Here is an 11,394-nt window from a genome sequence, read left to right as displayed (position 1 = left end):
CGGACCCCGCCAGTCAGGGCTAACCTTACCTTCCTCTTCGGCCGCGGCGGGAGTTCTGTCGTCTCGATGCTGTGCGCGGCGCATAGCGCTGTGACGTCATGCGCTGTGCACAGCGCTTGACGTCAGGACCTCCGCTGCGATCCGGAACCAGGAAGGTAAGTAAAGTATGTTACTATAGTAACAGGGGCCCGCGGCCCGAGTTACTATAGTAACTTTTTATTGATGTGGTGCGGGGGGCCATGGGCCCCCTGGCTTCGGGGCGCGGTCGCAATTGCGACCGCTGCGACCCCTATAGCTACGCCAGTGCGCGTGCCGGCTATCACCAGCAGTATAAGCGCGTGCCGGCTATCACCAGCAGTATAAGTGTGGGTGAGTGATCATTATCCTGTGTGGGTCACTGATATACTGTATATGTTTGGTGAAGACAGTATACTAACCCTTTGTTATCCCCATAACCAGAGGCGTAGCTATGTTTTCCAGCACCCGGGGCAAAGATTCAGTTTGGCGCCCCCCCCCAACCTCTTTCCCGACATCTCCTTCCCCCTCGCCGTGTTTGTTTTCTCTACCAATCGCGAGCATAAAAACATTTGTACATTTTACAAGCAATATGGTTCTATACACAACACCAGAACCAAGCTCACTACATATATAAAACACCAGCACAAATACAGCTCAATTTAGTACAACCCCTGCCGTATAGGTGTGTACAGCGTAAAACTACAGCTCCCAGCATAGCCCAAACAATGATAAGGATATGCTGAGAGATGCCGTTTCACAAAAAATAAATCCTATCATAATCATCTCACTGCAGATCATACAGCGACTACAGTACTGATTAGAGGCAGAATAAACACTTACATTAAGTGACTCACCGGTGACATCTCAGATTCTAGTTCTTTTTCTCCATCCGGTCCAGACCTCTATGATGACTTTTCCCGATCACAGCCCATTTCTGCAGTTTGCCGCTCACATGTCTTCAGCTTCTCACTTTTCCAACATTTCTGCACCTATAAATAAATATAAAGTTATCATTATACCACACACTACGCCCCTAAATATAATAGCGCCATACACTGCACCTCTAATTATAATAGCACCATACACCGTGTCACACACACACACTGTGCCCCCTGTAGATAGTGCCTGCCATAGAGCCCCCTGTAGATAGTGCCTGCCATAGAGCCCCTGTAGATAGTGCCCCCATATAGACCACCCCTGTATATAGTGTCCCACAAATAACTCCCCCTATAGTGCTCTACAGATAGCCCACCCCTGTATATAGCCCCCTGTAGATATAGCCCACCCCTGTATATAGTGCTCCACATATAGTCCACCCCTGTATATAGTGTTTCACAGATAGCCCCCCTTGTACATATAGTCCACCCTTGTATATAGTGCTCCACTAGATAGTCCACCCCTGTATATAGTGCTCCACAGATAGCCCACCCTTGTATATAGTATATACAGGGGTGGGCTATCTGTGGAGCACTATATACAGGGGTGGGCTTTCTGTGGACCACTATAGGGGGAGCTATTTGTGGGATACTATATACAGGGGTGGGCTATATCTACAGGGGGACTATATACAGGGGTGGGCTATATCTACAGGGGGACTATATCTACAGGGGTGGGCTATCTACAGGGGGACCATATCTACAGGGGGACCATATCTACAGGGGGACCATATCTACAGGGCTGGGCTATACATAGGGGTGGGCTATATCTACAGGGGTGGGCTATATCTACAGGGGGACTATATCTACAGGGGTGGGCTATCTACAGGGGGACCATATCTACAGGGGGACCATATCTACAGGGGGACCATATCTACAGGGGTGGGCTATATCTACAGGGGTGGGCTATATCTACAGTGGTGGGCTATATCTACAGGGGCGGGCTATATCTACAGGGGGATTATATCTACAGGGGTGGGCTATCTACAGGGGGACCATATCTACAGGGCTGGGCTATACACAGGGGTGGGCTATATCTACAGGGGTGGGCTATATCTACAGGGGTGGGCTATATCTAAAGGGGTGGGCTATATCTACAGGGGTGGGCTATATCTACAGGGGGCTATATACTATATAGCCCCCCTGTAGCTATAGCCCACCCCTGTATATGGTGCTCCATAGATAGTCCACCCCAGTATATAGCCCCCCTGTAGATATAGTCCCCCTGTATATAGCCCAGCCCCTGTAGATATAGTCCACCTGTATATAGCCCACCCCCTGTAGATATGGTCCCCCTGTAGATAGCCCACCCCAGTATATAGCCCCCCTGTAGATATAGCCCACCCCCTGTAGATATAGCCCCCCTGTAGATATAGTCCCCCTGTAGATATAGTCCCCCCGCAGATACAGACACACACGTCTATTACAGTTTAAAAAAAATAAAAAATATTCAAACTCACCTTATTCCCGCTCCTACGCCGTCCGGCAGCCATGGAGACCTGCGCTCTTCTGCGCAGGTCTCCAGGGGGTTGAACACAGCATCTATGAAAGGCGCTGATTGGCTGGGAAGGATGACTTTCCCTGTCAGTCAGTCAGTGTCTTTCATCGACGGAAGCTTCACTGGTACAAAAGGTACCAGTTGCTTCATTCGTGGAAAGGCGCTGAATGGCCGGGCACGGAACGTGCCCGGTCATTCATTGCTTCTAATTGTACCTGTCTCATTGCGACACAGGTACAATTATAGTGCAGGAGGAGGTGGCGCTGGCGCCCCCCTCTGAGCTGCGCCCGGGGCATGTGCCCCGCCTGCCCCCCCCTAGCTACGCCCCTGCCCATAACATTTCTGGGAATATTGATATGTGTTGTACCAGCCAGGCCTGGCATATAGCCCATGCCCACCACTAGGGGGTCAATCACACAGAACTGTAACTGTTATGTCAATTGTGCTTTATTTCTTTATTTGCATCATTTTTATTTCGATCGCCCTTGTTTACCTTTCCCTAAATAAAACGGTTGAGTAGTTTCACCATAACCGCTTGTGACTGTGTACTGAGCAAATGTGGGGGTTTCCCGCGTCGACCCCTGGCAGAAGAGGAAGACCCTCCTGCTTTCGTATAGAGCTCCTAGCAAGATTTGGGTGGAGGCACTGCGCCATAGTGAGGTGAGAACTACAATACACCCTGCCTACAGAGGTCGGCCCAAAGGGGTGTTACACATATATTGTAATTGACAGATTTTGACATGATATTGATCACTTTTTAGCCCAACGTTTAGTTGATCTGTCCCAATCTCCACAGTAAAGTGTCCATAGGTCTCCACTAGACCGACAGGGGTAAAAATAAAGTGTCCTTTTGGCCTAAGTCAGGCTGGTATACGTTATTCCATACAACGGAATCCCTCATGAAATGTACAATGCGTGGTATATGTTTTTAAGCATGGAAGACTATGGGTGACGTATACCACTATATAGTATACGTCACAGGCCTCCGTTTCATGTACACGTCATAGGATTTACAATAGATTTTCATGACATGTATATGTTAAATTGATCCGTCGATGGGAGTCAGATGCCTGTGACAGATGCCTAACCGTGGCATCCCTCACCTATAGGCTATTATGGCATCCGTTTAACGTATATGTCTTGAAAGGGGTCATGAGAGATAATGACGCATACATTTAACGTACGCTATTGTAGTCTATGCTTGGCAGATGCCACTGTTTAGTATCTGTCACTGTCTATGTTTAACGTATATGTCGGGAGCTGTTCCTGGCATATACATTAAGTGGAGGCTAAAAACGTGATGTGATGGGGACTTATAGACTTTTCTAGACTGATATTCGTTGGAAACACAGTAAAATGTAACTTCTCGTGATCTAGTCCCCTGCAGGCCGTCTTCATCTCCGATAAAGGAGTTTCTAAGTACATTCTTTTCTCTGGCAATTAGCTGAAACAAAATAAAACATAATACTGTCCTCACTGTATGTCTTATATTCCCTGTATACAGTCCTCACTATATGTCCTATATTCCCTGTATACAGTCCTCACTATATGTCTTATATTCCCTGTATACAGTCCTCACTATATGTCTTATATTCCCTGTATACTGTCCTCACTACATGTACTATATTCCCAGTATACTTTCCTCACTGTATCTCCTATATTCCCAGTATACTGTCCTCCCTGGATGTCCTATATTCCCTGTATACTTTCCTCACACTATGTACTTTTTTCCCAGTATACTGTCCTCACTGTATCTCCTATATTCCCTGTATACTGTCCTCACTATATGTACTATATTCCCAGTATCCTATCCTCACTGTATTTCCTATATACACTGTATACTGTACTCACTATATGTAGTTTTCCATGTATACTGTCCTCACTATATGTACTAAATTCCCACTATCCTGTCCCCACTGTATGTCCTATATTCTCTGTATATTCTCCTCACTGTATATAGTATAATCTCTGTATATTATCCTTACTGTATGTTCTATATTCCCAGTATACTGTCCTCCCTGGATGTCCTATATTCCCTGTATACTTTCCTCACACTATGTACTTTTTTCCCAGTATACTGTCCTCACTGTATGTATTATATTTCCTGTATACTGTCCTCACTATATATAGAAGATCCAAACATAGGAGCAGCACTGTGTCAATAGCCAGAAACGGTTGGTGCTAGCTTCAAAATATCAAGGAGTGACGAGCTCCTCATGCATATATCCAAGAAAAAGAGACTGGAAGCAGCAAAAAAATGTGAATTTATTCACCCAACACAGCAACGTTTCACTTCCTCCATGTATTATATTCCCAGTATACTGTCCTCACTATATGTAGTAAATTTGCAGTATCCTGTCCCCACTGTATGTCCTATATTCCCTCTATACTGTCCTCACTACATGTACTATATTCCCAGTATACTTTCCTCACAGTATGTCCTATATTTTCTGTATACTGTCTGCACTGTATGTCCTATATTCCCTGTATACTGTCCGCACTGTATGTCCTATATTCCCTGTATACTGTCCTCATTATATGTACTAAATTCCCAGTATCCTGCCATTACTGTATGTCCTATATTCCCTGTATGCTGTCCTCACTGTATGTCCTATATTCCCTGTATGCTGTCCTTACTGTATGTACTATATTCTCTTTATATTGTATTCTCTGTATGTCTTATATTCCCTGTATTCTGTCCTCACTATATGTACTATATTCCTTGTATACTGTCCTCACTACATGTACTATATTCCCAGTATACTGTCCTCACTATATGTACTAAATTCCCAGTATACTTTCCTCAAGTATGTCCTATATTTTCTGTATACTATCCTCACAGTATGTCATATATTCCCAGTATTCTGTCCTCACTGTATGTCCTATATTCCCTGTATACTAGGCTCATTGTATGTCCTATATTCCCTGTATGCTGTCCTTACTGTATGTACTATATACTCTGTATATTATATTCTCTGTATTTCTTATATTCCCTGTATACTGTCCTCACTATATGTACCATATTCTCTGTATACTGTCCTCACTGTATGTCCTATATTCCCAGTATACTGTCCTCACTATATGTACTATATTTCCGGTATACTGTCCTCACTATATGTACTATATGCCCTGTATACTGTCCTTACTGTATGTCCTATATACTTTGTATATTGCCCCCACTGTATGTCCTATATTCCCTGTATACTGTCCTCACGCTATGTACTTTTTCCCAGTATACTGTCCTCACTGTATGTCTTACATTCTCCGTATATTGTCCTCACTGTATGTCTTATATTCCCTGCATTCTGTCCTCACTATATGTCTTATATTCCCTGTATACTGTCCCCACTATATGTATTATATTCTCTGTATACTGAGGACAGTATACATGGAAAACTACATATAGTGAGTACAGTATACAGTGTATATAGGAAATACAGTGAGGATAGGATACTGGGAATATAGTACATATAGTGAGGACAGTATACAGGGAATATATTCCCTGTATACTGTCCTCACGCTATGTACTTTTTCCCAGTATACTGTCCTCACTGTATGTCTTATATTCTCCGTATATTGTCCTCACTGTATGTCTTATATTCCCTGTATTCTGTCCTCACTGTATGTCCTATATTCCCTGTATACTGTCCTCACTACATGTACTATATTCCCAGTATACTTTCCTCACAGTATGTCCTACATTTTCTGTATACTATTCTCACTGTATGTCCTATATTCCCAGTATACTGTCCTCACTGTATGTCCTATATTCCCTGTATACTAGGCTCATTGTATGTCCTATATTCCCAGCATACTGTCCTCACTGTATGTCCTATATTCCCTGTATACTAGGCACATTGTATGTCCTATATTCCATGTATATTGTCCTCACTGTATGTCCTATATTCCCTGTATACTGTCCTCACTGTATGTCCTTAATACTGTCCTCACTATATGTATTATACTCCCAGTATACTTTCCTCACAGTATGTCCTACATTTTCTGTATACTATTCTCACTGTATGTCCTATATTCCCAGTATACTGTCCTCACTGTATGTCCTATATTCCCTGTATACTAGGCTCATTGCATGTCCTATATTCCCAGCATACTGTCCTCACTGTATGTCCTATATTCCCTGTATACTAGGCTCATTGTATGTCCTATATTCCATGTATATTGTCCTCATTTAATGTCCTATATGCCTTGTATACTGTCCTCACTGTATGTCCTATATTCCCTGTATATTGTCCTCACTGTATGTACTATATTATACTCCCAGTATATTGACCTCATTTAATGTCCTATATGCCTTGTATACTGTCCTCACTGTATGTCTTATATTCCCTGTATACTAGCCTCATCGTGTGTCCTATATTCCCTGTATACTGTTCTCACTGTCTGTCCTACATTCCCTGTATACAGTCCTCACTATATGTACTATATTCCCTGTATACTGTTCTCACTGTCTGTCCTACATTCCCTGTATACAGTCCTCACTATATGTACTATATTCCCTGTATACTGTCCTCACTGTATGTCCTATATTCCCTGTATACTGTTCTCACTGTCTGTCCTACATTCCCTGTATACAGTCCTCACTATATGTACTATATTCCCTGTATACTGTCCTCACTGTATGTCCTATATTCCCTGTATACTAGCCTCATTGTATGTCCTATATTCCCTGTATACTGTTCTCACTGTCTATCCGAGGGGTCTCAAACTCGGCCGGGTAAGTGGGCCGCATATAGAAAAAATGGGAAGTTGACGGGCCGCATTACTTTCAAATTTGATACAATACAAAATTGTCAATCAATTAGTTATTTGATCTACTATAACACTATATTACTATCATAATAATACTACATTACTATAATAATACTACATTACTATAATAATAATAATACTACATTACTATAATAATAATAATACTACATTACTATAATAATACTACATTACTATAATAATACTACATTACTATAATAATAATACTACATTACTATAATAATAATAATACTACATTACTATAATAATACTACATTACTATAATAATAATACTACATTACTATAATAATACCGCTAGGTTTAAAATTTTTAGATATTTCTCCACGTGCTTATTTCAACAATTCAGTTTTCCAGTTTGTGTCGCTAAATGCAGTCCGGCGGCTCAGTTGGCAGCGTTTGGCAGACACATGTCAAGATTGGGCAGTCCCTTTTTAGACCGTGCCACAGTGCCCTCTGTAGATAATGCCACAGTGCCCTCTGTAGATAATGCCACAGTGCCCTCTGTAGATAATGCCACAGTGCCCTCTGTAGATAATGCCACAGTGCACTCTGTAGATAATGCCACAGTGCCCTCTGTAGATAATGCCACAGTGCCCTCTGTAGATAATGCCACAGTGCCCTCTGTAGATAATGCCACAGTGCCATCTGTAGATAATGCCACAGTGCCCTCTGTAGATAATGTCAATGTGCCGTCTGTAGATAACGCCACTGTGCCTTCTGTAGATAACGCCACTGTGCCGTCTGTAGATAACGCCACTGTGCCGTCTGTAGATAACGCCACTGTGCCGTCTGTAGATAACGCCACTCTGCCGTCTGTAGATAAAGCCACAGTGCCCTCTGTAGATAACGCCACAGTGCCCTCTGTAGATAACGCCACAGTGCCCTCTGTAGATAACGCCACAGTGCCCTCTGTAGATAATGCCACAGTGCCCTCTGTAGATAATGCCACTGTGCCCTCTGTAGATAACGCCACTGTGCCGTCTGTAGATAACGCCACTGTGCCGTCTGTAGATAACGCCACTGTGCCCTCTGTAGATAACGCCACAGTGCCCTCTGTAGATAATGCCACAGTGCCCTCTGTAGATAATGCCACAGTGCCCTCTGTAGATAATGCCACAGTGCCCTCTGTAGATAATGCCACAGTGCCCTCTGTAGATAATACTAAAGCACCAGCACAAATACAGCTCAATTTAGTGCAACCCCTGACGTATAGGTTCACACTAAATTGTTTCCAGCTCCCAGCATGGTCCGAACAATGGTAAAGATATGCTGGGAGATGCTGTTTCATAAAAAAAAAAAAATCACACCACCCATCATCTCGCTGCAAATCATACAGTGACTACAGTGCTGATTAGAGGCAGAATGAACATTTACATTAAGTGACTCACCGGTGACGTCTCAGATTCTAGATCTTTTTCTCCATCCGGTCCAGACCTCTATGATGACTTCTCCCGGTCACAACCCATTTCTGCAGTTTGCTTCTCAGATGTCTTCAGCTTCTCACTTTTCCTACATTTCTACACCTATAAACAAAGATAAAGTTCTCATTATACCACACACTACGCCCCTAAATATAATAGCGCCATACACTGCACCTCTAATTATAATAGCACCATACACCATGTCCCACACACACACACACTGTGCCCCCTGTAGATGGTGCCTGCCATAGAGCACCCTGTAGATAGTGCCCCCCATAGAGCCCCCTGTAAATAGTGCCCCCATATAGCCCACCTCTGTATAGTGTCCCACATATAGCTCCCCCTATAGTGCTCTACAGATAGCCCACCCCTGTATATAGTGCTCCACGTATAGCCCAACCCTGTATATAGCCCCCCTGTAGATATAGCCCACCCCTGTATATAGTGCTCCACAGATAGCCCCCTGTAGATATAGCCCCCTGTAGATATAGCCCACCCTGTATATAGTGCTCCACAGATAGCCAACCCCAGTATATAGCCCCCCCTGTAGATAAATCGCCCAACTCAACGGGCATTATCTACAGACGGCACTGTGGCATTATCTACAGATGGCACTGTGGCATTATCTACAGACGGCACTGTGGCATTATCTACAGAGGGCACTGTGGCATTATCTACAGAGGGCACTGTGGCATTATCTACAGAGGGCACTGTGGCATTATCTACAGAGGGCACTGTGGCATTATCTACAGAGGGCACTGTGGCATTATCTACAGAGGGCACTGTGGCATTATCTACAGAGGGCACTGTGGCATTATCTACAGAGGGCACTGTGGCATTATCTACAGAGGGCACTGTGGCATTATCTACAGAGGGCACTGTGGCATTATCTACAGAGGGCACTGCGGCATTATCTACAGAGGGCACTGCGGCATTATCTACAGAGGGCACTGTGGCATTATCTACAGACGGTACTGTGGCATTATCTACAGAGGGCACTGTGGCATTATCTACAGAGGGCACTGTGGCATTATCTACAGAGGGCACTGTGGCATTATCTACAGAGGGCACTGTGGCATTAGCTACAGAGGGCACTGTGGCATTATCTACAGAGGGCACTGTGGCATTATCTACAGAGGGCACTGTGGCATTATCTACAGAGGGCACTGTGGCATTATCTACAGAGGGCACTGTGGCATTATCTACAGAGGGCACTGCGGCATTATCTACAGAGGGCACTGCGGCATTATCTACAGAGGGCACTGCGGCATTATCTACAGAGGGCACTGCGGCATTATCTACAGACGGCACTGTGGCATTATCTACAGAGGGCACTGTGGCATTATCTACAGACGGTACTGTGGCATTATCTACAGAGGGCACTGTGGCATTATCTACAGAGGGCACTGTGGCATTATCTACAGAGGGCACTGTGGCATTATCTACAGAGGGCACTGTGGCATTATCTACAGAGGGCACTGTGGCATTATCTACAGAGGGCACTGTGGCATTATCTACAGAGGGCACTGTGGCATTATCTACAGAGGGCACTGTGGCGTTATCTTTGCCCATCACTTCTGCAGCCATTTCCAGCCCCTATAGAAACACACAAATTTAGACACCAAGGCCCAGGACCATACATTAAAGGGGTGGTGCGGGCACAGACCGTTTTTTATACTGATGACCTATCCACGTGCCTGGACAACCCCTTTTACTCATACTAATAAAATTGGATCACAGACTAGATTATAGAATACCTACAGACCCCAGACCTTCTAAGCTATTGCAGTCCCCAGACCAGAACCCCTAAACAAATACAGACCCCCATCACAAGCACCCTGAATAAATACAGACCTCAGACCGGACCCCTAAATACGGACACCAGACCTGACCCCCTACACTAATAATAACCCCAGACCTGACTCCCTTAATACAGACCTCAGACCAGACCCCCTAAACTAATACAGACCCCTAAATAAAAACCCCAAAACTAATACAGACCCCTAAATACAGACCCCATAAACGAATACAGACCACACACCCAAATACAGACCCCCTAAATACCGACACAGACCTCAAACTAAAACAGACCCCCTAAATACCGACCCTAGATCACTTAAACTAACAGACGCCTAAATATACAGACCCTAAATCCCTTAATCTGATACAGACCCCAGACCAGACCCCCTAAATACAGACCCCTTAAACTAATAGACACCAAACCTCCTAAATACAGTCCCCAAACCAGGCCCCCTAAATACAGACCCCACACCAGACCCCCTAAATACAGACCCCACACCAGACCCCCTAAATACAGACCCCACACCAGACCCCTAAATACAGTCCCCACACCAGACCCCTAAATACAGTCCCATTAAACAAATCAATCCCCTTATACTTACATAGTCAGTCTTCTCTGTGGAGTCGCTGCTGCTGGAAGTCCTGCGGTCATGTGACCAGCAGGTCTCTAAGCAATAGTAAGAACTTCAGAGATGAGGTCATGTGACCAGCAGGTCTCTAAGCAATAGTAAGAACTTCAGAGATGAGGTCATGTGACCAGCAGGTCTCTACTCAATAGTAAGAACTTCAGAGGTGAGGTCATGTGACCAGCAGGTCTCTAAGCAATAGTAAGAACTTCAGAGATGAGGTCATGTGACCAGCAGGTCTCTACTCAATAGTAAGAACTTCAGAGGTGAGGTCATGTGACCAGCAGGTCTCTAAGCAATAGTAAGAA

The 11,394-nt window shown here is 44.3% G+C and overlaps 1 long non-coding RNA gene across 1 annotated transcript; it reads right to left on the bottom strand.

Annotated features, from left to right (window-relative positions):
* Positions 1-820: 820 nt before the first annotated feature.
* On the bottom strand, positions 821-11,159 carry LOC142698896 (uncharacterized). The gene is made up of 3 exons (XR_012865834.1): positions 11,063-11,159; positions 8,628-8,762; positions 821-1,007 (listed from the first exon to the last, which is right to left on the bottom strand). It is a non-coding gene; the product is annotated as an uncharacterized LOC142698896 (long non-coding RNA).
* Between the last annotated feature and the right edge of the window lie 235 nt (positions 11,160-11,394).

This window comes from Rhinoderma darwinii, unplaced genomic scaffold, assembly GCF_050947455.1.
Source record: "Rhinoderma darwinii isolate aRhiDar2 unplaced genomic scaffold, aRhiDar2.hap1 Scaffold_104, whole genome shotgun sequence".
Taxonomy (NCBI): domain Eukaryota; kingdom Metazoa; phylum Chordata; class Amphibia; order Anura; family Rhinodermatidae; genus Rhinoderma; species Rhinoderma darwinii.
The sequence above is the reverse complement of the archived record's forward strand: the minus strand, read 5'-3'. Positions and strand labels throughout refer to the sequence as shown.